General features: G+C 41.1%; 1 pseudogene; it reads right to left on the reverse strand.

Annotated features, from left to right (window-relative positions):
• LOC117442821 (protein NLRC3-like) lies at nucleotides 1-25,716 on the reverse strand (annotated as a pseudogene).
• Nucleotides 25,717-25,995: the final 279 nt, after the last annotated feature.

The raw sequence follows: 25,995 nt of genomic DNA on the forward strand, positions 1-25,995 counted from the left end.
GATCAGAGTGATATCAGCCTGATGTCTGCAGCTCAGAGTCAACACAACTCTCACATATTCATCTCAGCACACAAGTTACAGATGGAGAACTGACCTGAGAGTCTCCAGTCTGCAGTCTGGACTCTCCAGAAGATCTCTCAGCAGCTCCACTCCTGAATCCAGCAGAGCGTTGAGACTCAGGTCCAGATCTCTCAGATGGATGTTGGACTTCAGAGCTGAGGCCAGAGCAGAACAGCTGATCTCTGACAACCTGCATCTCTCCAGTCTGAATACAGAAAACATGATGAGGATAAACATCTGTTTGTAATCCAATCAGATGTTCAGGTTTATTAAGTGTAGCTCAACATTCCTGTCTCCTAATCAATGAGCTTTCCCCTGAATTACAGTGACTGTCTTTCTGTTATTGTGGGTCATCATAATATCAGCCTTCTGTTTATTATCTGTGAAAACATTGAAATCAATGGGAAGCAAGAAAAACATGTATGCTTCAGAGATCAATGTGAAACTAATATCAGTTCAGATGAACTTCTTTATTCAGATGTGACCATTTACTAAAGACAACATACATTTACTTGAACAACTAACAGTGGATATCTAACATTTATATTTTAAGAAACAGTCAACTTTTATGACTGCAGACTAAATGTAGTACAATAACAATAAGAATATGAACAAAGGACTGTGGCAGTGGGGTGTGGTTAGAGCGCCGGCTGCTGGAGGGATGGGGCTGGCTCCAGACAGCTGGACGAGGATCAGGTAACCAGGTGAACAGTAAAGCATGTCAGTAACCTGGTTCTTGTCTCTTGGTCTGGGTCCTGGGGGCAGAATGACTTGCCCCGAGAAAGCCTGTCACTGGCAGCAGTGTTCTGTCTGTTTCCTAAAGTATTGATGTATTGTTTGCAAGCTGTGGCCAGTCAATAAAGCTTTCTTTTAGGCAAGCCTTCCTCTCCTTCGGTCCTTTTTAACTGGGTGAGCAGGAAAACCCTCACAACGACATATACAAATGTCTGGTTGTTCAAGCATTAGGTTCAAGGTTAATGAAGCATGAGATCTCCAGCAGCAACAGAGAGTCAGTGAACTGACCTGAGAGCCTCCAGTCTGCAGTCTGGACTCTCCAGAAGATCTCTCAGCAGCTCCACTCCTGAATCCCGCAGAGCGTTCTGACTCAGGTCCAGATCTCTCAGATGGATGTTGGACTTCAGAGCTGAGGCCAGAGCAGAACAGCTGATCTCTGACAACCTGCATCTCTCCAGTCTGAATAAAGAAAACATGATGAGGATAAAAATCTGTTTGTAATCCAATCAGATGTTCAGGTTTATTAAGTGTAGCTCAACATTCCTGTCTCCTAATCAATTAGCTTTTCCCTGAATTACAGTGACTGTCGTTCTGTTATTGTGGATCATCATAATATCAGCCTTCTGTTTATTATCTGTGAAAACATTGCAATCAATGGGAAGCAAGAAAAACATGTATGCTTCAGAGATCAATGTGAAACTAATATCAGTTCAGATGAACTTCTTTATTCAGATGTGACCATTTACTAAAGACAACATACATTTACTTGAACAACTAACAGTGGATATCTAACATTCAACCCGGTATCACGGCAAGACGTGAACATGTGACGATTTACCATGCTGGGAGACGTGAAGATGTCATGGTTTTGTCCCTTCAAACGTGACAGTTACACGGTATTGTTAACCCATGTTGACCAGTGGAGAAATAACCAGAAATGCCAAGCAAATGCTACCCCGACGTAATGATTTATTTTTTAATAGTCACACTCAATTACGCCGATTTTCTTGTTGCCCGGGCTGGTCGACACCTCTTTTAGCAGAAACAAAGGCTACATTCATGTATTAAATCGATGTGTGTGGATGTGGAACCGGAAACAGACGTAGGCAAGATCCTCAGCTTGATGATTGGATGGTTTAGCCGCAATGCATGCTGGGATTTGGTGTTTATGTGATGTGAAATCTGAAAACGTTTTTTAAAAATAAAATACTTTATTGTGCTTGCTTTTCTCTTTGAAAGTCATCACATAACGACATTGTAATACACGATTCGGCTGCATTAAATATTACCTATCTGCCGTAGTTCTCTATTTGTAGAGCCCTGATGAGAAGACTTCTCGACAAACAGGAGAACTGCCGCCAAAACTGAATACGTGACGTGGATCGTAAATATATAAGCAATTAAACAACATCTTACATTTCTTTTCACACAATACCTCTCCTTGCAGTATCAACACTAATTCGGCTGACTTTTATATACACTGAACAAAAATATAAACGTAACACTTTTGTTTTTGCTCCCATTTTTATAGGCTGGCCACAATAAAAAGCCACTCTGAAACGTGCATTTTTGCTTTATTGGGGGGTCTGGGGGGGTCCGAAAACCAGGCAGTATCTGGTGTGAGGGGTAGGGGTAGGGTAATGTTGTGAATTGAGTGGCCCATGGTGGTGGTGGGGTTATGGTATGGGCAGGGGTTATGGTATGGACGACGAACACAGTCCACTTGATTCACAACATTACCCTAACCCTACCCCTAACACCAGATACTGACTGGTTTTCGGACCCCCCCCAGACCCCCCAATAAAGCAAAAATGCACATTTCAGAGTGGCCTTTTATTGTGGCCAGCCTAAGGCACACTTGTGCAATAATCATGCTGTCTAATCAGCATCTTGATATGCCACACCTGTGAGGTGGGATGGATTATCTCGGCAAAGGATAAGTGCTCACCATCACAGATTTTTTCAGATTTGTGAACAATATTTGAGAGAAATGGTTATTTTGTGTATATAGAAAATGTTTTAGATCTTTGAGTTCATCTCATGACAAATGGGAGCAAAAACAAATGTGTTGCGTTTATATTTTTGTTCAGTGTATTTACACCATGACGGTGCAGAGCTGATAGAAAGGGACACCTGGTGGTTAAAGCAAGTTATTGAATTGTATTATTTTATTATTAGATATTAATAGGAGGATGTGCAAAACAGACAAACTAATAAGGCTTAATTTAAACATTAAAGAGTACTTTAGGTTAAGGTCTTCTTTTGAATAAGAAAAAAGCTTTGGGGGTATAGAAGAAGAATATGGAGGGATGAAACCCTCTTTAATGGTCACACATGCAGAGCACACAGCACACACCTTGACATTTGTCTACAGATAAATATTAAGCCTGACAAAGTACTTAATATATTTCTTTCCTGCAATATTAACTATGTGTAAGCACTTATTTGTGTACGTGTTAACGATGAATCTTCCACGCAAACCAAAGTTAGCCATGGAGTGCCACAGGGCTCAGTGCTCGGACCTATTTTGTTCACATTATATATGCTTCCGTTAGGCAATATTATAAGGAATCATTCTGTAAACTTTCATTGTTATGCGGATGATACTCAACTATATTTATCAATCAAGCCTGATGAAATTAATCATCTAAATAAAATTCAAGACTGCCTTAAGGACTTAAAAACGTGGATGACCTTAAACCTTTTGATGTTAAACACGACCAAAACTGAAGTTATTGTACTTGGCCCGAAGAATCTACGAAACAAATTATCTAAAGATATACTAACTATGGATGGCATTAATTTGGCCTCCAGTGAGACTGTAAGGAATCTTGGTGTTATATTTGATCAGGATTTATCCTTTAACGCCCACATAAAATCAATTTCAAGGACCGCCTACTTCCATCTACGTAACATTGCAAAAATCAGGCATATCTTGCCTCAAAACGATGCAGAGAAACTAGTCCATGCATTTGTTACTTCTAGGCTGGATTATTGTAACTCTTTATTATCAGGGAGTACCAAGAAGTCAATCAAGTCGCTTCAGCTGATTCAAAATGCTGCAGCTCGTGTACTAACCAGAGTTAGGAAAAGGGACCACATTACTCCTGTTCTGGCTGCCTTACACTGGCTCCCTATAGAACACAGGATAGAATTTAAAATTCTTCTTCTCACCTACAAAGCCCTTAATGGGCAGGCGCCATCTTACCTTAAATAACTCATTATACCCTACTGTCCTACTAGGGCATTGCATTCCAAGAATGCAGGGTTGTTGGTTGTTCCTAGAATCTCTAAAAGTACAATGGGAGCCAGAGCCTTTTCTTATCAAGCTCCACATTTGTGGAATCAGCTTCCAGTTTGTGTTCGGGCGGCAGACACCCTATCCGTTTTTAAGAGTGCGCTTAAGACCTTCCTTTTTGATAAAGCTTATAGTTAGGGCTGATTAGATTCAGCCCCTAGTTTTGCTGATATAGGCTTAGTTTGTCGGGGGGACATCTTACTTCTTCCTTCTCTCTGTCTATACCCGTGTACTCTCATGTTCCGATTAACCCAGCTTCCCCAAATGTCTTTCTTTTTGGTGTCTATATACGCTGGGATCCGGAGTCATGGATGATCCTGCGGTCCTGTGTCCTGGATCGCGAGCGCTGGATCTTGAGTCATGGCTGTGGTCCTGGATCATAGGTCCTGGATGGATATCCTCGTGGATTGATCTTCCTATTATACACACATGCATTTCCAAACATCTGGACTACCTATGTTGCAAATGTATTATCTTTTCAATTTACACACGGCATCTATTGCACGTCTGTCCGTCCTGGGAGAGGGATCCCTCCTCTGTTGCTCTCCCTGAGGTTTCTCCCATTTTTCCCTTTAAACTGGGTTTTCTTTGGAAGTTTTTCCTTGTACGATGTGAGGGTCTAAGGACAGAGGGTGTCGTATTGTCATACTGATATTCTGTACACACTGTGAAGACCACTGAGACAAATGTAACATTTGTGATATTGGGCTATATAAATAAACATTGATTGATTGATTGATTATTTTAACTGATATTATATGTATTATACTCTTATAAGATGTATGTAGATAGCATAAGAAATGTGCAGAATGACAGTTTAATGGTGGAGGTGTACACACATGATAGATGTCTTGTAATGCACTGTTGAGGAACCTGCGATCTTAGTTTTTCATTCATTGCATAACTACACCGTAGTTGTGTATAATATGATATGCCAATAAACCTTAGAAAATCTTGAAATCTTGAAAGGGATGTGCAAACTAGTCATTATATACAGTATTTAATTAACTATTAGTAGATAATAACGAGTAATGAATATACTTTATAGGGATCCTATTAATATCTAATAATAAATACAATGCAATAACATGCTTTAAACCACTAGGTGTCCCTTTCTATCAACTCTGCACCGTTATGGTGTAAATACAGCCTATCTACCAATTGGATCAAATATAAAAGTCAGTCGAATTAGTGTTGATACTGCCAGGAGACGTATTTTGTGAAGAGAAATTGAAGATTTTGTTTAATTGCTGATATATTTATGATCCACGTCAAGTATTCAGTTTTGGCGGCAGTTCTTCCTGTTTGTCTTGAAGTCTTCTCAGCAGGGCTCTATGAATAGAGAACTACGGCAGATATGTAATATTTAATGCAGCTACACCATGTATTACAATGCCGTTATGTGATGACCTCCAAAGAGAAAAGCAAGCACACTCGGAATAAAGTATTGTTTTATTTTTTAAAAAACGTTTTCAGATTTCACATCAACACAAATCCCAGCATGCATTGCGGCTAAACCATCCAATCATCGAGCTGAGGATCTTGCCTACGTCTGTTTCCGGTTCCACATCCACACACATCGATTTAATACATGAATGTAGCCTTTGTTTCTGCAAAAGAGGGGTGTCGACCAGCCCGGGCAACAAGAAATCGGCGTAATTGAGTGTGACTATTAAAAATAAATTCATTACGTCTGGGTAGCATTTGCTTTGCATTTCCGGTTATTTCTCCACTGGTTAACATACCATGTAACTGTCACGTTTGAAAGGGACGAAATCGTGACATCTTCACGTCTCCCAGCATAGGTAAATCGTCACATGTTCACGTCTTGCCGGATACCCGGGTGCTAACATATATATATTATGTATGAAGAAAACAGTCAACTTGTATGACTGCAGACTAAATGTAAATAACAAAATATGAACAAAACGACTGTAACCAGGTAACCAGGTGAACAGTAAAGCATGTCAGTAACCTGGTTCTTGTCTACTTGGCTCTGGGTCCTGGGGGCAGAACGACTTGCCCCGAGAAAGCCTGTCACTGCAGCAGTGTTCTGTCTGTTTCCTAAAGTATTGATGTATTGTTTGCAAGCTGTGGCCAGTCAATAAAGCTTTCTTTAGGCAAGCCTTCCTCTCCTTCTGTCCTTTTTAACTGGGTGAGCAGGAAAACCCCTCACAACGACATATACAAATGTGTGGTTGTTCAAGCATTAGGTTCAATGTTAATGAAACACATGAGATCTCCAGCAGTAACAGAGAGTCAGTGAACTGACCTGAGAGTCTCCAGTCTGCAGTCTGGACTATCCAGAAGATCTCTCAGCAGCTCCACTCCTGAATCCTGCAGATTGTTCTCACTCAGGTCCAGAACTCTCAGATGGATGTTGGACTTCAGAGCTGAGAACAGAGCAGAACAGCTGTTCTCTGACAACCTGCAGTCCCACAGTCTGAATAAAGAAACACATGATGTAACTTTAGAAAACAAAGTTCCTGTTTGAAATAACTCCAGGTTTAATAATCTGATCAGAGCTGACAACGTTTTAACGTCAGCAATGATGTAGAAACAAATCCCTGATAATCTGGAACTCTCTGCAGCAGTTTCTCTCATCAGATGTTTAACAACGCCTTCCTCTCCCTCACAGCTCATCAGTACTGACAGCATCTCCACTGACTCATGGAGCACAGAGCTCAAACACTCTCCATCACACATTCACCTTCTCTGATCTTTGTTATTCTTAAAGTTTGGATTCCATTTCCATTTGGAAATACAGAAACAAAGAAAGCATTAAAATGTTTTCAGGCAAATTCTGAAAATCATAAACACAAACAGATCTGTATGAACTGCAGTCAGTGAACTGACCTGAGAGCCTCCAGTCTGCAGTTTGGACTCTTTAGTCCAGAACTCAGCAGTTCCACTTCTGAATCCTTCATATTTCCATTGTAACTCAGGTCCAGATCTCTCAGATGGGAGGGGTCAGACTTCAGAGCTGAGGCCACGACTTCACATTCAGTCTCTGAGAGTCCACAGCCAGAAAGTCTATAACGACACATATATCACAACTTGTGTTAGTATAAAAACAGGGGAACCATTTAATTAACTTACTGAATTTGAAATTGAACAACTTTTAACATATTATGTCGATTTAATTTAATAATAAAGTTTGTATTCATTGCCAGCCTGTCAGACATTATTTAAACTCTTAAGCATTGTGGTAAAAACAGATCTGATTTCATGTTTAAGAAACTGAAATTATATATTTATAACTGCTTTCACCGATCACTGTAAATACTGCTGTATGTTGTGATCACACTAAAGTCCTTCATTTGTTTGACATGTCGCCTCCATCACTCAAAATAATGTGAAGAAAAGAAAAAAATGTTAAAATATCACAATATATAAATAGAATAACTGGATCATTTAATTTTGCTCTCAAAGTATTTGAGACAGCTCTGGTTAAAGTCACAAATGACATTCTAATAGCCTCTGACAAGGGACTTGTCTCTATTCTTGTTTTGCTCGATCTCAGCACTGCATATGATACTATCGACCATGACATCCTATTGCAAAGACTAGAGCACTTAGTTGGCATACAGGGAACTGCTTTAGGCTGGTTTAGGTCCTATCCATCTGAACGCTCTCAGTTTGTACGTGTCAATGATGAATCTTCCACGCAAACCAAAGTTAGCCATGGAGTGCCACAGGGCTCAGTGCTCGGACCTATTTTGTTCACATTATATATGCTTCCGTTAGGCAATATTATAAGGAATCATTCTGTACATTTTCATTGTTATGCGGATGATACTCAACTATATTTATCAATCAAGCCTGATGAAATTAATCATCTAAATAAAATTCAAGACTGCCTCAAGGACTTAAAAACGTGGATGACCTTAAACTTTTTGATGTTAAACACGACCAAAACTGAAGTTATTGTACTTGGCCCAAATAATCTACGAAACAAATTATCTAAAGATATATTAACTATGGATGGCATTAATTTGGCCTCCAGTGAGACTGTAAGGAATCTTGGTGTTATATTTGATCAGGATTTATCCTTTAACGCCCACATAAAATCAATTTCAAGGACCGCCTACTTCCATCTACGTAACATTGCAAAAATCAGGCCTCAATATCTTGCCTGAAACGATGCAGAAAAACTAGTCCATGCATTTGTTACTTCAAGGCTGGGCATTATCCTTAATGAATGCGTTAACAAATGCCATTCTATTGCGATATTCATCTTCATTTTCATATGATTCATAAGGTGTGTAAATATTTATGATAATAAATGACCTATTTTCATACTTGATCTCTATACCAATGACCCAGTCGACGTCCAATCTTACCACCTACCTCGATCCAGAGGTTTTAGCCAACTATAGACCTATTTCTAATCTTCCGTTCCTCTCAAAGACTCTTGAGAAAGCGGTCGCTAAACAGTTGTGTGATTACTTAAAAAACAATGATTTATTTGAAGATTTTCAGCCTGGCTTTAGAACACATCATAGCACAGAGACAGCTCTGGTTAAAGTCACAAATGACATTATAATAGCCTCTGACAAGGGACTCGTCTCTATTCTTGTTTTGCTCGATCTCAGCACTGCATATGATACTATCGACCATGATATCCTATTGCAAAGACTAGAGCACTTAGTTGGCATACAGGGAACTGCTTTAGGCTGGTTTAGGTCCTATCTATCTGAACGCTCTCAGTTTGTACGTGTCAACGATGAATCTTCCACGCAAACCAAAGTTAGCCATGGAGTGCCACAGGGCTCAGTGCTCGGACCTATTTTGTTCACATTATATATGCTTCCATTAGGCAATATTATAAGGAATCATTCTGTAAACTTTCATTGTTATGCGGATGATACTCAACTATATCTATCAATCAAGCCTGATGAAATTAATCATCTAAATAAAATTCAAGACTGCCTTAAGGACTTAAAAACGTGGATGACCTTAAACTTTTTGATGTTAAACACGACCAAAACTGAAGTTAGTGTACTTGGCCCGAAGAATCTACGAAACAAATTATCTAAAGATATACTAACTAAGGATGGCATTAATTTGGCCTCCCGTGAGACTGTAAGGAATCTTGGTGTTATATTTGATCAGGATTTATCCTTTAACGCCCACATAAAATCAATTTCAAGGACCGCCTACTTCCATCTACGTAACATTATAAAAATCAGGCATATCTTGCCTCAAAACAATGCAGAGAAACTAGTCCATGCATTTGTTACTTCTAGACTGGATTATTGTAACTCTTTATTATCAGGGAGTACCAAGAAGTCAGTCAAGTCGCTTCAGCTGTTGAAAATGCTGCGGCTCGTGTACTAACCAGAGTTAGGAAAAGGGACCACATTACTCCTGTTCTGGCTGCCTTACACTGGCTCCCTATAGAACACAGGATAGAATTTAAAATTATTCTTCTGCCTACAAAGCCCTTAATGGGCAGGCGCCATCTTACCTTAAATAACTCATTATACCCTACTGTCCTACTAGGGCATTGCGTTCCAAGAATGCAGGGTTGTTGGTTGTTCCTAGAATCTCTAAAAGTACAATGGGAGCCAGAGCCTTTTCTCATCAAGCTCCACATTTGTGGAATCAGCTTCCAGTTTGTGTTCGGGCGGCAGACACCCTATCCGTTTTTAAGAGTGCGCTTAAGACCTTCCTTTTTGATAAAGCTTATAGTTAGGGCTGATTAGATTCAGCCCCTAGTTTTGCTGATATACTGTAGGCTTAGTTTGTCGGGGGACATCTTACTTCTTCCTTCTCTCTGTCTGTACCTGTGTACTCTCATGTTCCGATTAACCCAGCTTCCCCACATTTCTTTCTTTTTGGTGTCTATACGCCGGGATCCGGAGTCATGGATGATCCTGCGGTCCTGTGTCCTGGATCGCGAGCGCTGGATCTTGAGTCGTGGCTGTGGTCCTGGATCATCGGTCCTGGATGGATATCCTCGTGGATTAATCTTCCTATTATACACACATGCATTTCCAAACATTTGGACTACCTATGTTGCAAATGTATTATCTTTTCAATTTACACACGGCATCTATTGCATGTCTGTCCGTCCTGGGAGAGGGATCCCTCCTCTGTTGCTCTCCCTGAGGTTTCTCCCATGTTTCCCTTTAAACTGGGTTTTCTTTCGGAAGTTTTTCCTTGTACGATGTGAGGGTCTAAGGACAGAGGGTGTCGTATTGTCATACTGATATTCTGTACACACTGTGAAGACCACTGAGACAAATGTAACATTTGTGATATTGGGCTATATAAATAAACATTGATTGATTGATTGACCACTGTAACCAAAGGATCATATTTACTGTTCCAGAGAATCGCCACACCACCAGGTATCCTGCCATGGGCAATTTTATCACAGAAATCAGTAGTTGACTCTCCAACTCCATGAAAATTAGCATGTAATGTATTCAGCCTTTCCAAATCTTGCTTAGGTAACCATGTCTCTTGTAAACACAGAATATCACATTCCTCCAACAGTTTATCAACAACCAGCCGCCTCGCTTTATCACCAGCACTGTGCCCCACACGTAGGCCACGCGTGTTATATGACACCACCCGCATCCTATTGTTTATGTACTATAGTCATTTACATCAGCAGATGCATGATTCTCGTGGTGTACAGTAGCGACCACATTGTTTGTAGTAGTGCTATCCCCCACCAGCACCCCACTAGCAGGCCGTCTTGGCTCATAATAGCGTCGGACATAGGTGCCAGCTGGCCACAGCTCTGGGTCATACATTTCTGCCACTTCCTTGCATTCGGCAGTGACGTGAAATGAGCTGAACCTACTCTGTGCCGACTCGATCTTCCGACAAGTAACTGCTCGGCCAAGTTTCTCACTCAGATACTCAGTTAGCATGTTAGATTCCAGTTGAGGGGCAAACTTAGTGGCAAACACACTCACCATCTTTGTGATCACAACTTGTACGTTAGAACTCACTGGGCCAGTTCCAACTATACCCGTTTTATTCCTCTCCCGTTTCAGTGGCGCTTGCATTCCCCGTTGTCTTGCTGCTGGCTTATGCGCAGGTGTCACCTTGCTTCTGTGTCCTTCTTTCACAACACGGGACCACAAAGGAGAAGGAGTGGTGGCTGTGGTGTCGACACGGATCCCACAGAGCTGCTGGAGCCTCCACCAGCCACTGTTACCTCCTGGTCAGCACACACAGCTGCTGGCCGCGCTTGATTGCATGGCCTCACATACCCCGCCCCTGGGACCACGCCGGTAGATCCACAGGGCTTCTCAATTGCGGACACCCAATAAAAATACAAACCACAGAAACTGATTCCACTCAAGATCACAACGTTTACAAAGATCACAATTCAGGATGAATTTTAAATGTGAAGAAAAACCTCCAGAATATGTATTTTAGGAACAGTGGAGTCATCAAATCACAGCATCTTCAGAGTGAGCTATTCAGCCAGCATCAGCATCATGGAGCTTCAGGAACATGTTGGAAACAGCAACAACTGAAGATACTTGTTAGTGTTGGATCGTTTTAATATAACTATTTAATTAATGTATTTGATATCATTTGTTAAAATCATGATGGAGAACACAAAGAATCAACATTGCATTATGCAACTGTAGCATTAAGAGGCTCAGTGAGGATCAGAGTGATATCAGCCTGATGTCTGCAGCTCAGAGTCAACACAACTCTCACATATTCATCTCAGCACACAAGTTACAGATGGAGAACTGACCTGAGAGTCTCCAGTCTGCAGTCTGGACTCTCCAGAAGATCTCTCAGCAGCTCCACTCCTGAATCCAGCAGAGCGTTGAGACTCAGGTCCAGATCTCTCAGATGGATGTTGGACTTCAGAGCTGAGGCCAGAGCAGAACAGCTGATCTCTGACAACCTGCATCTCTCCAGTCTGAATACAGAAAACATGATGAGGATAAACATCTGTTTGTAATCCAATCAGATGTTCAGGTTTATTAGTGTAGCTCAACATTCCTGTCTCCTAATCAATGAGCTTTCCCTGAATTACAGTGACTGTCTTTCTGTTATTGTGGGTCATCATAATATCAGCCTTCTGTTTATTATCTGTGAAAACATTGAAATCAATGGGAAGCAAGAAAAACATGTATGCTTCAGAGATCAATGTGAAACTAATATCAGTTCAGATGAACTTCTTTATTCAGATGTGACCATTTACTAAAGACAACATACATTTACTTGAACAACTAACAGTGGATATCTAACATTTATATTTTAAGAAACAGTCAACTTTTATGACTGCAGACTAAATGTAGTACAATAACAATAAGAATATGAACAAAGGACTGTGGCAGTGGGGTGTGGTTAGAGCGCCGGCTGCTGGAGGGATGGGGCTGGCTCCAGACAGCTGGACGAGGATCAGGTAACCAGGTGAACAGTAAAGCATGTCAGTAACCTGGTTCTTGTCTCTTGGTCTGGGTCCTGGGGCAGAATGACTTGCCCCGAGAAAGCCTGTCACTGGCAGCAGTGTTCTGTCTGTTTCCTAAAGTATTGATGTATTGTTTGCAAGCTGTGGCCAGTCAATAAAGCTTTCTTTTAGGCAAGCCTTCCTCTCCTTCGGTCCTTTTTAACTGGGTGAGCAGGAAAACCCTCACAACGACATATACAAATGTCTGGTTGTTCAAGCATTAGGTTCAAGGTTAATGAAGCATGAGATCTCCAGCAGCAACAGAGAGTCAGTGAACTGACCTGAGAGCCTCCAGTCTGCAGTCTGGACTCTCCAGAAGATCTCTCAGCAGCTCCACTCCTGAATCCCGCAGAGCGTTCTGACTCAGGTCCAGATCTCTCAGATGGATGTTGGACTTCAGAGCTGAGGCCAGAGCAGAACAGGCTGATCTCTGACAACCTGCATCTCTCCAGTCTGAATAAAGAAAACATGATGAGGATAAAAATCTGTTTGTAATCCAATCAGCTGTTCAGGTTTATTAAGTGTAGCTCAACATTCCTGTCTCCTAATCAATTAGCTTTTCCCTGAATTACAGTGACTGTCGTTCTGTTATTGTGGATCATCATAATATCAGCCTTCTGTTATTATCTGTGAAAAACATTGCAATCAATGGGAAGCAAGAAAAACATGTATGCTTCAGAGATCAATGTGAAACTAATATCAGTTCAGATGAACTTCTTTATTCAGATGTGACCATTACTAAAGAAACATACATATTACTTGAACAACTAACAGTGGATATCTAACAATTCAACCCGGTATCACGGCAAGACGTGAACATGTGACGATTTACCATGCTGGGAGACGTGAAGATGTCATGGTTTTTGTCCCTTCAAACGTGACAGTTACACGGTATTGTTAACCCATGTTGACCAGTGGAGAAATAACCAGAAATGCCAAGCAAATGCTACCCGACGTAATGATTTATTTTTTAATAGTCACACTCAATTACGCCGATTTTCTGTTGCCCGGGCTGGTCGACACCTCTTTTAGCAGAAACAAAGGCTACATTCATGTATTAAATCGATGTGTGTGGATGTGGAACCGGAAACAGACGTAGGCAAGATCCTCAGCTTGATGATTTGGATGGTTTAGCCGCCAATGCATGTGCGGATTTGGTTGTTTATGTGATGTGAAATCTGAAAACGTTTTTTAAAAATAAAATACTTTATTGTGCTTGCTTTTCTCTTTGAAAGTCATCACATAACGAATTGTAATACACGATTCGGCTGCATTAAATATTACCTATCTGCCGTAGTTCTCTATTTGTAGAGCCCCTGATGAGAAGACTTCTCGACAAACAGGAGAACTGCCGCCAAAACTGAATACGTGAGTGGATCGTTAAATATATAAGCAATTAAAACAACATCTTCATTTCTTTTTCACACAATACCTCTCCTTGCAGTATCAACACTAATTCGGCTGACTTTTATATACACTGAACAAAATATAAACGTAACACTTTTGTTTTTGCTCCCATTTTTATAGGCTGGCCACAATAAAAAGCCACTCTGAAACGTGCATTTTTGCTTTATTGGGGGGTCTGGGGGGGTCCGAAAACCAGGCAGTATCTGGTGTGAGGGGTAGGGGTAGGGTAATTGTGTGAATTGAGTGGCCCATGGTGGTGGTGGGGTTATGGTATGGGCAGGGGTTATGGTATGGACGACGAACACAGTCCACTTGATTCACAACATTACCCTAACCCTACCCCTAACACCAGATACTGACTGGTTTTCGGACCCCCCCCAGACCCCCCAATAAAGCAAAAATGCACATTTCAGAGTGGCCTTTTATTGTGGCCAGCCTAAGGCACACTTGTGCAATAATCATGCTGTCTAATCAGCATCTTGATATGCCACACCTGTGAGGTGGGATGGATTATCTCGGCAAAGGATAAGTGCTCACCATCACAGATTTTTTCAGATTTGTGAACAATATTTGAGAGAAATGGTTATTTTGTGTATATAGAAAATGTTTTAGATCTTTGAGTTCATCTCATGACAAATGGGAGCAAAAACAAATGTGTTGCGTTTATATTTTTGTTCAGTGTATTTACACCATGACGGTGCAGAGCTGATAGAAAGGGACACCTGGTGGTTAAAGCAAGTTATTGAATTGTATTATTTTATTATTAGATATTAATAGGAGGATGTGCAAAACAGACAAACTAATAAGGCTTAATTTAAACATTAAAGAGTACTTTAGGTTAAGGTCTTCTTTTGAATAAGAAAAAAGCTTTGGGGGTATAGAAGAAGAATATGGAGGGATGAAACCCTCTTTAATGGTCACACATGCAGAGCACACAGCACACACCTTGACATTTGTCTACAGATAAATATTAAGCCTGACAAAGTACTTAATATATTTCTTTCCTGCAATATTAACTATGTGTAAGCACTTATTTGTGTACGTGTTAACGATGAATCTTCCACGCAAACCAAAGTTAGCCATGGAGTGCCACAGGGCTCAGTGCTCGGACCTATTTTGTTTCACATTATATATGCTTCCGTTAGGCAATATTATAAGGAATCATTCTGTAAACTTTCATTGTTATGCGGATGATACTCAACTATATTTATCAATCAAGCCTGATGAAATTAATCATCTAAATAAAATTCAAGACTGCCTTAAGGACTTAAAAACGTGGATGACCTTAAACCTTTTGATGTTAAACACGACCAAAACTGAAGTTATTGTACTTGGCCCGAAGAATCTACGAAACAAATTATCTAAAGATATACTAACTATGGATGGCATTAATTTGGCCTCCAGTGAGACTGTAAGGAATCTTGGTGTTATATTTGATCAGGATTTATCCTTTAACGCCCACATAAAATCAATTTCAAGGACCGCCTACTTCCATCTACGTAACATTGCAAAAATCAGGCATATCTTGCCTCAAAACGATGCAGAGAAACTAGTCCATGCATTTGTTACTTCTAGGCTGGATTATTGTAACTCTTTATTATCAGGGAGTACCAAGAAGTCAATCAAGTCGCTTCAGCTGATTCAAAATGCTGCAGCTCGTGTACTAACCAGAGTTAGGAAAAGGGACCACATTACTCCTGTTCTGGCTGCCTTACACTGGCTCCCTATAGAACACAGGATAGAATTTAAAATTCTTCTTCTCGCCTACAAAGCCCTTAATGGGCAGGCGCCATCTTACCTTAAATAACTCATTATACCCTACTGTCCTACTAGGGCATTGCATTCCAAGAATGCAGGGTTGTTGGTTGTTCCTAGAATCTCTAAAAGTACAATGGGAGCCAGAGCCTTTTCTTATCAAGCTCCACATTTGTGGAATCAGCTTCCAGTTTGTGTTCGGGCGGCAGACACCCTATCCGTTTTTAAGAGTGCGCTTAAGACCTTCCTTTTTGATAAAGCTTATAGTTAGGGCTGATTAGATTCAGCCCCTAGTTTTGCTGATATAGGCTTAGTTTGTCGGGGGACATCTTACTTCTTCCTTCTCTCTGTCTATACCCGTGTACTCTCATGTTCCGATTAACCCAGCTTCCCCAAATGTCCTTCTTTTTGGTGTCTATATACGCTGGGATCCGGAGTCATGGATGATCCTGCGGTCCTGTGTCCTGGATCGCGAGCGCTGGATCTTGAGTCATGGCTGTGGTCCTGGATCATAGGTCCTGGATGGATATCCTCGTGGATTGATCTTCCTATTATACACACATGCATTTCCAAACATCTGGACTACCTATGTTGCAAATGTATTATCTTTTCAATTTACACACGGCATCTATTGCACGTCTGTCCGTCCTGGGAGAGGGATCCCTCCTCTGTTGCTCTCCCTGAGGTTTCTCCCATTTTTCCCTTTAAACTGGGTTTTCTTTGGAAGTTTTTCCTTGTACGATGTGAGGGTCTAAGGACAGAGGGTGTCGTATTGTCATACTGATATTCTGTACACACTGTGAAGACCACTGAGACAAATGTAACATTTGTGATATTGGGCTATATAAATAAACATTGATTGATTGATTGATTATTTTAACTGATATTATATGTATTATACTCTTATAAGATGTATGTAGATAGCATAAGAAATGTGCAGAATGACAGTTTAATGGTGGAGGTGTACACACATGATAGATGTCTTGTAATGCACTGTTGAGGAACCTGCGATCTTAGTTTTTCATTCATTGCATAACTACACCGTAGTTGTGTATAATATGATATGCCAATAAACCTTAGAAAATCTTGAAATCTTGAAAGGGATGTGCAAACTAGTCATTATATACAGTATTTAATTAACTATTAGTAGATAATAACGAGTAATGAATATACTTTATAGGGATCCTATTAATATCTAATAATAAAATACAATGCAATAACATGCTTTAACCACTAGGTGTCCCTTTCTATCAACTCTGCACCGTTATGGTGTAAATACAGCCTATCTACCAATTGGATCAAATATAAAAGTCAGTCGAATTAGTGTTGATACTGCAAGGAGAGGTATTGTGTGAAAAGAAATGTAAGATGTTGTTTAATTGCTGATATATTTATGATCCACGTCACGTATTCAGTTTTGGCGGCAGTTCTCCTGTTTGTCTAGAAGTCTTCTCATCAGGGCTCTATGAATAGAGAACTACGGCAGATATGTAATATTTAATGCAGCCGAACCGTGTATTACAATGCCGTTATGTGATGACTTTCAAAGAGAAAAGCAAGCACACTCGAAATAAAGTATTATTTTATTTTTAAAAAACGTTTTCAGATTTCACATCAACACCAAATCCCAGCATGCATTGCGGCTAAACCATCCAATCATCGAGCTGAGGATCTTGCCTACGTCTGTTTCCGGTTCCACATCCACACACATCGATTTAATACATGAATGTAGCCTTTGTTTCTGCTAAAAGAGGTGTCGACCAGCCCGGGCAACAAGAAAATCGGCGTAATTGAGTGTGACTATTAAAAAATAAATCATTACGTCTGGGTAGCATTTGCTTTGCATTTCCGGTTATTTCTCCACTGGTTAACAATACCATGTAACTGTCACGTTTGAAGGGACGAAATCGTGACATCTTCACGTCTCCCAGCATGGTAAATCGTCACATGTTCACGTCTTGCCGTGATACCGGGTTGCTAACATATATATATATTTGAAGAAACAGTCAACTTGTATGACTGCAGACTAAATGTAAATAACAAAATATGAACAAAACGACTGTAACCAGGTAACCAGGTGAACAGTAAAGCATGTCAGTAACCTGGTTCTTGTCTCTTGGTCTGGGTCCTGGGGGCAGAACGACTTGCCCCGAGAAAGCCTGTCACTGGCAGCAGTGTTCTGTCTGTTTCCTAAAGTATTGATGTATTGTTTGCAAGCTGTGGCCAGTCAATAAAGCTTTCTTTTAGGCAAGCCTTCCTCTCCTTCTGTCCTTTTTAACTGGGTGAGCAGGAAAACCCTCACAACGACATATACAAATGTGTGGTTGTTCAAGCATTAGGTTCAATGTTAATGAAACACATGAGATCTCCAGCAGTAACAGAGAGTCAGTGAACTGACCTGAGAGTCTCCAGTCTGCAGTCTGGACTATCCAGAAGATCTCTCAGCAGCTCCACTCCTGAATCCTGCAGATTGTTCTCACTCAGGTCCAGAACTCTCAGATGGATGTTGGACTTCAGAGCTGAGAACAGAGCAGAACAGCTGTTCTCTGACAACCTGCAGTCCCACAGTCTGAATAAAGAACACATGATGTAACTTTAGAAAACAAAGTTCCTGTTTGAAATAACTCCAGGTTTAATAATCTGATCAGAGCTGAACAACGTTTTAACGTCAGCAATGATGTAGAAACAAATCCCTGATAATCTGGAACTCTCTGCAGCAGTTTCTCTCATCAGATGTTTAACAACGCCTTCCTCTCCCTCACAGCTCATCAGTACTGACAGCATCTCCACTGACTCATGGAGCACAGAGCTCAAACACTCTCCATCACACATTCACCTTCTCTGATCTTTGTTATTCTTAAAGTTTGGATTCCATTTCCATTTGGAAATACAGAAACAAAGAAAGCATTAAAATGTTTTCAGGCAAATTCTGAAAATCATAAACACAAACAGATCTGTATGAACTGCAGTCAGTGAACTGACCTGAGAGCCTCCAGTCTGCAGTTTGGACTCTTTAGTCCAGAACTCAGCAGTTCCACTTCTGAATCCTTCATATTTCCATTGTAACTCAGGTCCAGATCTCTCAGATGGGAGGGGTCAGACTTCAGAGCTGAGGCCACGACTTCACATTCAGTCTCTGAGAGTCCACAGCCAGAAAGTCTATAACGACACATATATCACAACTTGTGTTAGTATAAAAACAGGGGAACCATTTAATTAACTTACTGAATTTGAAATTGAACAACTTTTAACATATTATGTCGATTTAATTTAATAATAAAGTTTGTATTCATTGCCAGCCTGTCAGACATTATTTAAACTCTTAAGCATTGTGGTAAAAACAGATCTGATTTCATGTTTAAGAAACTGAAATTATATATTTATAACTGCTTTCACCGATCACTGTAAATACTGCTGTATGTTGTGATCACACTAAAGTCCTTCATTTGTTTGACATGTCGCCTCCATCACTCAAAATAATGTGAAGAAAAGAAAAAAATGTTAAAATATCACAATATATAAATAGAATAACTGGATCATTTAATTTTGCTCTCAAAGTATTTGAGACAGCTCTGGTTAAAGTCACAAATGACATTCTAATAGCCTCTGACAAGGGACTTGTCTCTATTCTTGTTTTGCTCGATCTCAGCACTGCATATGATACTATCGACCATGACATCCTATTGCAAAGACTAGAGCACTTAGTTGGCATACAGGGAACTGCTTTAGGCTGGTTTAGGTCCTATCCATCTGAACGCTCTCAGTTTGTACGTGTCAATGATGAATCTTCCACGCAAACCAAAGTTAGCCATGGAGTGCCACAGGGCTCAGTGCTCGGACCTATTTTGTTCACATTATATATGCTTCCGTTAGGCAATATTATAAGGAATCATTCTGTACATTTTCATTGTTATGCGGATGATACTCAACTATATTTATCAATCAAGCCTGATGAAATTAATCATCTAAATAAAATTCAAGACTGCCTCAAGGACTTAAAAACGTGGATGACCTTAAACTTTTTGATGTTAAACACGACCAAAACTGAAGTTATTGTACTTGGCCCAAATAATCTACGAAACAAATTATCTAAAGATATATTAACTATGGATGGCATTAATTTGGCCTCCAGTGAGACTGTAAGGAATCTTGGTGTTATATTTGATCAGGATTTATCCTTTAACGCCCACATAAAATCAATTTCAAGGACCGCCTACTTCCATCTACGTAACATTGCAAAAATCAGGCCTCAATATCTTGCCTGAAAACGATGCAGAAAAACTAGTCCATGCATTTGTTACTTCAAGGCTGGATTATTGTAACTCCTTATTATCAGGGTGTACCAAGAAGTCAGTCAAGTCGCTTCAGCTGATTCAAAAATGCTGCAGCTCGTGTACAACCAGAGTTAGGAAAAGGGACCACATTACTCCTGTTCTGGCTTCCTTACACTGGCTCCCTATAGAACACAGGATAGAATTTAAAATTATTCTTCTCGCCTACAAAGCCCTTAATGGGCAGACGCTATCTTACCTTAAAGAACTCATTATACCCTACTGTCCTACCAGGGCATTGCGTTCCAAGAATGCAGGGTTGTTCGTTGTTCCTAGAGTCTCTAAAAGTACAATGGGAGCCAGAGCCTTTTCTTATCAAGCTCCACATTTGTGGAATCAGCTTCCAGTTTGTGTTCGGGCGGCAGACACCCTATCCGTTTGTAAGAGTGCGTTTAAGACTGTTACGGTTTGTGAAGCAGGCAGGACCCAAATGCAGAATAAAGTGAAAATTCCTTTATTTCAAGGCTAGGTGATAATCAAAGACAAAACAGAAGACTCACCGACGAACTAGTCATGACACAAGACGAACCGACAAAGACAGACAGAAAAACCAGAACTTAAATACACACAAGACTAATCACACAAACAAGACACAGGTGAGGAGGGAGGAGAAAACACAGGGGCCACAGGTGAACACAATCGGGTAATCAGACACACCAGGACAGAAAACCAAAAACAGATATAGACAAGACAAAACACCATAAAGACAGATCGTGACAAAGACCTTCCTTTTTGATAAAGCTTATAGTTAGGGCTGATTAGATTCAGCCCCTAGTTTTGCTGATATAGGCTTAGTTTGTCGGGGGACATCTTACTTCTTCCTTCTCTCTGTCTGTACCTGTGTACTCTCATGTTCCGATTAACCCAGCTTCCCCAAATGTCTTTCTTTTTGGTGTCTATATACGCCGGGATCCGGAGTCATGGATGGTCCTGCGGTCCTGTGTCTTGCATCGCGAGCCCTGGATCTTGAGTCGTGGCTGTGGTCCTGGATCATCGGTCCTGGATGGATGTCCTCGTGGATTCATCTTCACACATGCATTTCCAAATATTTGGACTACCTATGTTGCAAATGTATTATCTTTTCAATTTACACACGGCATCTATTGCACGTCTGTCCGTCCTGGGCGAGAGATCCCTCCTCTGCTGCTCTCCCTGAGGTTTCTCCCATGTTCCCTTTAAACTGTGGGTTTTCTCCGGAAGTGTTTCCTTGTACGATGTGAGGGTCTAAGGACAGAGGGTCTGAGGACAGAGGGTCTAAGGACAGAGGGTGTCGTATTGTCATACTGATAATCTGTACAAACTGTGAAATCCACTGAGACAAATGTAACATTTGTGATATTGGGCTATAAATAAACATTGATTGATTGATTGATTGATTGATTGATTGATTGATTGATTGATTGATTGATTGATTGATTGATTGATTGATTGATTGATTGATTGATTGAAGCATTTAACATGAAACATTTGTTTGTGTTTATTTAAAGAAATACACTTCTGATCCACATCAATTTATAAAGCTAATCACATCTGGACTTACTTGGCCTTCCTGCAGTTCCTCACAGCTGGAATCAGTCTCCGTCGTCCCTCCTCTGATGTGTTGTACTTCTTCAGGTCCAACTCATCCAGAACCTCCTCTGACATCTGCAGCATGTAGGCCAGAGCAGAGCAATGGATCTCAGAGAGTTCCTTCTCTGATCTGTTCTCTGACTTCAGGAACTCTGTGATCTCCTGATGTACTGAGTGGTCCTTCATCTCTGTCAGGCAGTGGAAGATGTTGATGCTCCTGTCAGGAGAGATTTCATCACTGCTCATCTCCTTCAGGTTGCTGATGGCTCTCTGGATGATTTCTGGACGGTTGTCTGTGCGACCCAGAAGGCCTCCTAACAGCCTCTGGTTGGACTCCAGAGAGAGGCCGTGGAGAAAGCGGACAAACAGGTCCAGGTGGCCATTTTCACTTCTGAGGGATTTCTCCATGGCTCCCTTAAGGAAGACATCCAGGGATGGGTAATCCTGATCTCTGCTATCACTGCTATCACTGTCACTGCTATCACTGCTATCACTGCTATCACTGCTATCACTGCTATCACTGTTGTCTTCGTCCCTGTCTCCCTGCAGGAAGTCCTGCAGTACCTCTGTGTCTCTGTTGATGTAACAGTGGAACAAGTAGACTGCAGCCAGAAACTCCTGAATGCTCAGATGAACAAAGCAGTAGACTGTTTTCTGGAAGATCACACTCTCTCTTTTGAAGATCTCTGTACAAACTCCTGAGTGCACCAAGGCCTCGGTGACGTCAAGGCCACAGCGCTGCAGGTCTTCTTGGTAGAACATGATGTCTCCTTTCTCCAGATGTTCAAACGCCAGCCTCCCCAGCTTCAGAAGAACCTCCCTGTCAGCCTCCGTCAGCTGCTGTGGACTCGTCTCATGTCCCGCTTCATACTTCTGCTTCTTCCTCTTGGTCTGGACCAGCAGGAAGTGTGAGTACATGTCAGTAAGGGTCTGGGGCAGCTCTCCTCTCTGGTCTGTAGTCAACATGTGGTCCAGAACTGCAGCAGTGATCCAGCAGAAGACTGGGATCAGACACATGATGTGGAGGCTCCTGGAGCTCTTGATGTGAGAGATGATTCTGCTGGACAGGTCTTCATCACTCGATCTCCTCCTGAAGTACTCCTCCTTCTGGGCGTCAGTGAAGCCTCGTACTTCTGTGACCCTGTCCACACACTCAGGAGGGATCTGATTGGCCGCTGCAGGTCTGGAAGTTATCCAGACGAGAGCCGAGGGAAGCAGCTTCCCCCTGATGAGGTTTGTCAGCAGCACGTTGACTGAGGACTGCTGTGAGACATCAGACACAACCTCATTGTTTCTGAAGTCCAGAGAAAGTCTGCTTTCATCCAGGCCGTCAAAGATGAGCAGCACTTTGCAGACAGCCAGCTGCTCTGCTGTGACCTTCTGTAAGGTTGGATGGAAAACATGGAGCAGGCTGAGTAGACTGTACTGCTCACCTTTGATCAGGTTCAGCTCCCTGAAGGAGAGCGGGATCACCAGACTGACATCCTGGTTCTCCAAACCCTCGGCCCAGTCCAGAGTGAACTTCTGCACTGAGAAGGTTTTTCCAACTCCAGCGACTCCGTTGGTCAGGACCGCTCTGATGGGAGTCTGTTGGTCAGGTGAGGCTTTAAAGATGTCCTGGCACTTGATTGGAGTTTCATGGAGGGTCTCTTTCTTGGAAGCTGTCTCCAGCTGCCTCACCTCATGTTGGGTATTAACCTCTTCACTCTGGCCTTGCGTGATGTAGAGCTCAGTGAAGATGCTGTTGAGGAGGGTTTTACTTTGATCAGTTCCTTCAGTCACACGTTCACATCTCCTCCTCAGACTGAGCCTATGTTCATCTAGAACCTCCTGCAGACCACTATCTGCTGGAAGAGAAGGAAACAGGAGAGAATCAGGAAAATGCTTTTGAGAATCTGAACAGTCAGGATTTGAAATGTCATGATTTTTATAAAACATTTTAATATCTTTACTTTAAAACACAAAATATCCTGGACATGAAGACTCCAGAAGGAACCACAAATACTAGTTGCCAGATATTTATACTATCATACGTAAATGTTATATAAGTGCTGGGCTAATGTAGTAATGTCTGAGTAAGACAGAAATCGTTTTTTAGGGAAATACTGCTATCCCACGTGAAATATTTGTGTACACACTTTAAAACCAAAGCCTTGAAGAAGGGATCAGATGACACAGTGTTTCTATAGAAGAGTAGACACCCAGCGCCCAGACAGCGGTAAAGAGGCTGCTCGTGTTCGGCCTCTTACTTTGTAAAATGCTCCATCTTTCTCCACACTGAGGACAGCAGGAGTCTCCTGATGGAGGAAGCTGCTCCCAGTATGAGGCGATGCACTGTCTGCAGAACCAGTGTCCACAGCTGGTAGAGACTGGATCCTTCAGGACGTCCTGACACAGAGCACAGCTGGACAGCTGCTCCTCCACAGGAACAGGACTCTTCCTCTCCCCTCTGTGGAGATGAACACATCCTTTACAGCACTTTACATTAGTGGAGCTGATTCTCACCAAAGGTACAACAATGTGGCAAATTCTAGTTTCACATTTGAATTATAATTAGATTAGATTTCATCATGATAAGGTAGATAGAGGTTAGTTCTTCATATCATTAGGAAACCACACAGCTTTGTGTCTGGATTCATAACATCAGCTGAATTAATCTGGTACACTTTAGCACTTTGAACCCAATTTACATTGAATTCGCTGTGAATACATTTCAATACAAATATGGAAAGGATGCCGAAATACGTAATGATAGTGATTTGTAAAAAGCCAGAGTTAATGCTTTGTCAGGTCTGTCTGCAACACAACAAGCAAAACACTTTAAAATGTTTGTTTTCTGAATGGAGATTGGTTTCATTGAAGCTAGGATAGGTCAATGGTTCTCAAACTTTTTCTGTCAGGCCCCCCCTTTTGGAGAAAAAAAAAAGTCGGGCCCCCCCAACACAAATAGTCACCTAATGGGCCAAGTTAACATTTATTAAAATACATCATTGTGAACGTGAGCATTCCTTTAAAAAAAATCACTTTGTGATAATAAAACAATGCTTCATAATTCTGTGTGGTCAAAAAAAAAAAATGCATAATACAACTATGCAATCCCTTTGCTAGAACAATAAGTTATAATACTTTGCCACTTTGCAATCTGTGCAAAAAAATGAAAAGAAAGAAAATGCTGATATTTGGCAAAAATGTGTGTCTTATCTCAGGGGGCTGCAATGAGCCTGTTTGGCACTGCACATTTCTTCAAAACGGGGTTGGAGGCTCAGTGGCGGCGCCAGAGATTTATTTTGGGGGTGCCCTGGGGTATCTCGGCATGTCACTGACGACAGGAGCAGAATCTCAACACTGTTTTTTGTATCAGAGCGTCACAAACTTTACTCTCAAGTTGTAACTTTTCAAGTGAAAAAGAAACTGAGGTAGTCAACTCATTTGTTGGAAGATTGATATTGTTTCAAGTATTATTGTCATTTTGAGAACATGTCATAACACTGATACATTGATAATATAATAGCATATTGAAATATCCTAAAATATTGTGAACTGTCCTCTTCGTCCTTGTTGACTGAACTTTAATGCTTTTATTGGTGGCTTGTTATTACAATTCATTTGTGAAGTTGTACATGTTTGTATTTGATTTGCTTAACCAGAGGTCCTACATGTGGAGAGAGAGTGTTCTTTTACTGGAGTAGTTTACTTAGTTCTCTACTGCCTTTTTGGATTTTTGGACTTGTGCTAAACTTTCTGTTTGTTAGTCGTGCTTCTTGGTTTCTGTCGTTACAGTTCAGTGAAAAGTTTTACGTTTGAAGTTGATTTACTTAAGTATATAAGTTGTTATGGTTAAATTCAACTGCATTACTGTACTCTACTGCGTTTCTTTATTATACTCTACTGCAGTGTTGCTGTACTGTGTTCATGTAATTACTAATCAACAAGTTATATCATCAGATTATTTAATAACTGAATCCTCTTCAGGTCAGGTCACAGTAGAAACAGAATCTTACTTCCTGTCTGAGGGTCCAGGTTCATCTCTGAAGTCCAGAGGTTCCTCTTTAGACCGGTCACTCTCCAGAGACAGACAGCTGGGGACTGGAGAGTTGTCCTCTTCTTTGAAATCACTCATCTTCTCCAGTCTGAGAGATAAACCAGAATGCACACACACACACACACAAACACACACACACACACACACACACACACACACACACACACACACACACACACACACACACGCACACACACACACACACACACACACACACACACACACACACACACACACACACACACACAACTACAACACACACACACACACACACACACACACACACACACACACACACATACACACAATATAGTATGTTAATCTCTAAACCATCATAATGACAGACTTGGGTTTCAATACA

This window comes from Pseudochaenichthys georgianus, unplaced genomic scaffold, assembly GCF_902827115.2.
Source record: "Pseudochaenichthys georgianus unplaced genomic scaffold, fPseGeo1.2 scaffold_481_arrow_ctg1, whole genome shotgun sequence".
Lineage (NCBI taxonomy): Eukaryota > Metazoa > Chordata > Actinopteri > Perciformes > Channichthyidae > Pseudochaenichthys > Pseudochaenichthys georgianus.